This window comes from Ornithodoros turicata, chromosome 2, assembly GCF_037126465.1.
Source record: "Ornithodoros turicata isolate Travis chromosome 2, ASM3712646v1, whole genome shotgun sequence".
Classification (NCBI taxonomy): Eukaryota; Metazoa; Arthropoda; class Arachnida; order Ixodida; family Argasidae; genus Ornithodoros; species Ornithodoros turicata.
Window position 1 is genome coordinate 31,743,530 of NC_088202.1, and position 5,875 is coordinate 31,749,404.

Below are 5,875 nucleotides of genomic sequence, written 5' to 3' on the forward strand. Positions count from 1 at the left end.
GCTGATTGGGCGAGAGTCATTTGATTGAGGCGCGAGTATCCAAACGGTCGGTCGAACGGAGGAGAAAGAAAAACAACGGAGGAGACGTACATCACGTCTGTCAGGCCACGCGTGTTCTCTCGGACTGCAACCGTTGTGCACGCAGACGCTAGCGTGTAGTTTGAGGGTTTTGAATGCTTTAGATTTAGATTGCGGCGAACTGCTAATGTGAGAACGGAATGGCACATCCACGTGATCATCACAACACCGGGAAGACGAACATGACAGGGAATCCCTGCACCTCCAAAGGACGCAGAAATAGTCAGAGAGGAAGTCTGCACTCTTTCCGACGTACCGCAGGTGAACGGTAAGACAAGTTTGATTACTTTTTGGGACTGGTACGTTAGCGGCGTTTCATTGTACAGTGCACTGCCGTAACTTGTACGTTTCTGATATGCCGCTAATCAAATTATGTGTGGTTATGCTAGTTGCTCCTCATGCACGTCGCAGCCGTTCATTCACTGTGATCTACGAACATTCGTGACAAATGCGCTTTGGTGTTCAAATACGAAATCAAGATCGATTATCTATGATAGCAGTGATTTTCGTGCAGAGTTACGGATCATCAATACATTTTTTGTTTTGTTTTTATTTCTCCCGCAGCCATGGGCAACAACGACGCACATAGGTGATGATGATTATTCAGGTTTTTATGGCGCACGGACAACTAAGGTCATAGTGCGCCAACATAGGTCAGCATTGGCTTCTGAACTACGCTTCGATGTCGAAGCACCTAAAGCTCCAGTGAAGCCTGTTACAAGACGTAAAAAGATATGTACTGTAGCTTTTCCGAGGCAGTTCCCGGGGACAAATAAACTCGTTTTGTCATACACCATCGCTTTTTGATTGTCTGCTTTGGGACAGCATGATCGTTGCTCTACAGCAATCGCCGAAGACAAACGGACGAGGCTGGGGGTAGGAGGGACGACAGGGGAGACGAAAAACCAGAGGAGAGAAGGGGAGGAGGTTGAGAAGGAGGTCAGTCTGCGCATGCGCACTGGGCCCCAGCTTTTTTCCCGCGCTGCAGCTCGGGGATGCTGTGAGTGGCTCCTGGAGATCACGTGGTTTGGGCGCCCGCCATTTTCCCTGGACCACTGCGTAAACGGGAGCTTCCGGCGAATGGACTATCCTTGCGTTCGCTGACCAAGAGAGAGGGAGGCTTCGCCTCCTGGATTGCCGTTCAATAGGAGGACGCGGAGGGCAGGCACTTACCAAGCCTCTGCTCTCGCCTAAGAGATGGCGCAACGTTATTGTTGTTTCACATGCCGCAAGGCATCTGCCATGGCGCACCAATCTAACTAAGGGCTTCGCCGTCGGTTAACCGGCGTACGCGCGACACCCGCTTGGCCTCGCTCCCATGTTGACAGACGGCGAAGCCGTTGGTTAGATTGCTGCGCCACGGCAGAAGCCATGCGGCAGGCGAAATAACGGTAGGGTGATTTCATCTCAATTCAGGCAAGCCTTCGATTTGTTACATATTTTTTGTGTGGAAGCCACATCTTTGTGATGAACATTGGCACAAATTTCGGACTTCAAAGCGGAGTGGATGCCGAGAAAAAAAATTCAGGCGCGCACGACGGTGCCTCATCAGCGAGCACTCGGACCGTGGTTTGAGACAACCCTATGCGCCCTACGTATAAGTGACGGGGACGACATTTTTTCTGCCTGTTCTATACATACAGGACTGTAACTCTGTGGCATAGCCCGTTACCTACTGCCGTTCGCTTGAGAAAAAATCGCAAAAACTCCGTAGAGCGCGTTTTTGCGTGAACTTTGTAGCCTTCTTGTCGGGGAAGCGGACATTAGAACAAAGTGATTTTTACACTGGCAGATAGCCCATTAAGTGCTCTTTTTAACGGTATGCTGTTAAAGATTGTGAATGATGAAGCTAAGGAGGTATGAGGGAGCAAACCGGGATCACCCTCGAAAAATACGCCGACTTCACGGATCGATTTCTCGAAAACCCCTCGCTTTGTTTTCTCGAAAAAAATATCATTCATTCATCAAGCGGTATAAATTTAGCAGGGACTAAAAACATCTGGCAACCACAGCGGAGCGAAAAGGCGACACATGGTACGCAGTGGCATCTCACAGGCGCACGGCTGGATTAATACACCAAAGGCGTGCGCTAACGTCTGTACATTTATTTCCTGCGTTCCCACATGCAAGCCAATAATCCCAAACTGTTTCTTGCACCGTCGGGCGCATTCCCATTTCCGCAGTCACAAGATATATCACGTGAAGAGGACACAGGTTGACAGACAGCTATTTAGTATTTATTTTTTACATGTATTTTACTCTCTGTTCCGCGTACAAAATGTATTTCACATGATACGTACAAGGTGGCACTGGACATCACGTGGCTCGTGGCTCGCGCGTCTATGATTTCACGAAGCACAAGATACACAAAATTGAAATACATGAACTGCACGCATCACGAACTTCTTCGAACTTCGAACTGTTCTTGCTAGCAGGACGTCTTCATTGTCGGACCCTCTGTTCCATTTCTTATACCACACGTGGGAGAAACGAATGCTTGCGACGGGTCGGACCGTCCCCCACTCCTCCTTTTTTGCTTCTTCGAAACGCCGTGATGTCGCTCGACAGAATTTCCAGCAGGTGCTTTGAGCGATTTTTCTCTTTAAGAACACGGACAAAATCAGCAAGTGTTCGAATAGCTGCCGCAACTGTACACCGCAGGTTGTGTAAGCCTGCCATATGTTTCAGGGAACCCCTAACACCATCGCAATCATTTTTTGCCGTCACCACTAGCAGAATACAACCATCTCACTAGCAGCCTGTTCTTCGTCACCTCGTAGAGCTGATACCTATTCTTGAAGATTCTTGAAGTGCGCAGCTGCACCGTCTGAGATGTAGATGATATGCGTGAACACAGGTAGGATTTCTTCGATGGACGAAATCAATCTCTTTTCTAGTACCGTCCCTGGACCTCGCTTGATAGATTCATTGACCAGATTTCGGCAAAATCAAAGTGCAACACGACATGACGTCGTTCGACAAGATGTTTCTCGTTCCAGATGGCGTTCCTCTGGACGTTGCGTATGTGTTCGTGCTCGATGTAAACAACGGTGCATTTCCTGACTTCCTTAAGAAATTTCGGTGCTTTTAGCGCCTTCTTTATGAGGCCTCCATTTTCCCAGACTGCTACATTAACGTCGTTGTTCCGCTGTATCTTCAATTTCAGCAGATAAATATTTTTTACCCCTGCGCAACGTGTGCAGTCTTGGGAAAAGCAGGCATCTTGTGGCTCATCACACAAAGACATCGTCTTAAGGTCCTCTCCCTTTAGCTGCGCGGATGAAGCACTGTTGATACCTGCGATGACCAAGTCGAAATTCGCACAGTACGAGCACACACACTGCTGTCGACGTGGGACTGTCTGCACTCACTTGCGTCGGAGTGTATAAAACGGATGGGTGCTTTTAAACAGGTTAAAGGTTTCACGTATGGTGCGTGTCCTAAACCTTTTCGTCACAGCCACTGTCTCGCCGTCTTCCTTTGTTTCTTGTTAGGGCTTTGGACAGAACATTCCATCTTGTCTTGGAGATAGTATTGCAGCGCAGTAACTACGTCAGCTTCGCTGACAGGGTGTCCCGTGTACTTCTCGGGCGTTGCCCACACACAGTGCTTCGCCCTTAGAGCTCTTGATTTCTCTATGACGTATTTTGTGGCTTCTGGGATTAGTCTCAACGCTTCTTTCTTTGTCATGCTTTCAGGAAGAAGTGTTAGCAGTTAACACCGCTGTTGATGCGAAGTGCACTTCTGGTACGCGCTCCTGATATTTTGTACGTAGGTAGATCAACTCGAACAACTTGCATCGGACGTCGCAGGCTCATCCACATTAAATGCCTCACTGATTTTGCGGCTTATTGTCTGGCTTAGTGCGTCGCCAACTTATTTCTTTTTACGCGAAACGTACGACGTTACTCGTTCCCGTTTTACTGCCGTTGGGTTCCGCAGTGGAGTGACATCACTATTCGCAGTGGAGATACTCTCGTTAATTTCAGCAACAATTTCTGCGCTCTGAACGTACTCTGCGTCTGGTGGAGATGTGGGAGGAGACGACTGAGAAAGTTCACCTATAGCTGAACGGAAATACCTTACGCAGTTCTTGCACGACTGGTTTTCATCATTGACTGCACCACTGCCATCCGAGGCGAGGACTTGCTTCAGTGTATCGATGTCGAGGCTTGAAACAGACACGAAGCCGTGCTGCTTGTAGATCCTCCTACGATGTCGTCGTGTGTAATCCGCACAGTAGGCGCGTTCCGTACTGTGGACGAGTCGAGACGTGGTACCATATCGAACAGGCACACGGAATAGTTTGGAGCCTTCACTTTGGACACAACCAAGAACACGCGTTTGTTTCAGCTAGACCCGCTCCTCTGGTGATTAGCAGCCACAAAGTGAGCTGGCAAGGTCATATTCGTTAGCACGTCTACGAAGCACACAGTAAAGGAAGTGTTAGGTTGTAAAGTACAGCACTCCGGTGACAGACCTAATGAAAACGACCTCGCAAGACGTGGCTTCGGAAGCCGGACGTGTGTTCGTCAAAGATGCGTTGACGCGTGATAGGTGGATGAATGCAAAGCGAAGCGAAATGCAAAGAAAGAGCCGGAAGGCCGGCAGAATCTTCTTGGCCTTTTCGCGTGAGATATCATTTAGTTTAAAAATATGAACACGCCTACACGGTGACGGTGCATGAAACTGCTCGGGGTTATTCGCTTGCATGTGGGAAGGCAGGAAATAAATGGTAACGTGGATATACAGACGTTAGCGCACGCCCGTGGTGTATTAATCCAGCCTGACGCCTGTGAGATGTCACTGCGTACCATGTGTCGCCTTTTCGCTCCGCTATGGATGTCAAATGTTTTTAGTCCCTACAAAATTTATTCCGCTTGAAAGGCAATAGAATTATGAATTAATGATATTTTTTCCGAGAAAACAACCGTGGGGTTTTTGAGAAATCGATCCGTGGAGTCGGCGTATTTTTCGAGGGTGATCCCTCTTTGCTCCTTGATACCTCCTTAGCTTTATCATTCACAATCTTTAACAGCATACCGTTAGAAAGAGCACTTAATGGGCTATCTTTCAGTGTAAAAATCACTTCAGTCTAATGTACACTTCCCCGACAGGAAGGCTACAAAGTTCACGCAAAAACCCGCTCTACGGCGTTTTTGCGATTTTTTTCTCAAGCGAACGGGCAGCAGTAGGTATCGGGCTATGCCACAGAGTTACAGTCCAGTATGTATAGAACAGGTAGAAAAAATGTCGCCCCCGTCACTTGTACGTAAGGCGCATAGGGTTGTCTCAAACTACGGCCCGAGTGCTCGCTAATGAGGCACCGTCGTGCAAAATCGAAGGACCTCGACGGACGGACTTGCCTGAATTGAGATGAAATCACCCGGCCTAACTACACTCCTGTCTAAGCCTCGTTCAGACGTTGGTTAGATTGGGGCGCCACGGCTGAAGCCTTGCGACACGCTAAACAACGGTAACGCTGTGCCATCTCTTAGGCAAGAGCAGAGGCTTGAGAAGTACCTGCCCTCTGAGTCCTCCTATTGGCCCGCAGGCGGAGCCTCCCTCGCTCTTGGTCAGCAAACGCAAGGATAGTCCGTTACTCATTTCATGTCGTCACTATGAGGCCCATCGTCAACATCACTTTAGACAGTTTTATGCACATTGTTTACCTCTTCACCCAGCCCTATTGCTTGGTGATGAGGCGATCATCCCCTTTAGTAGAGTTTTTAACTTTTTGACAGATATTGGAATCTTAAACGTTCTGTAGTTTTAGATTGACAGTTTGATTGACATT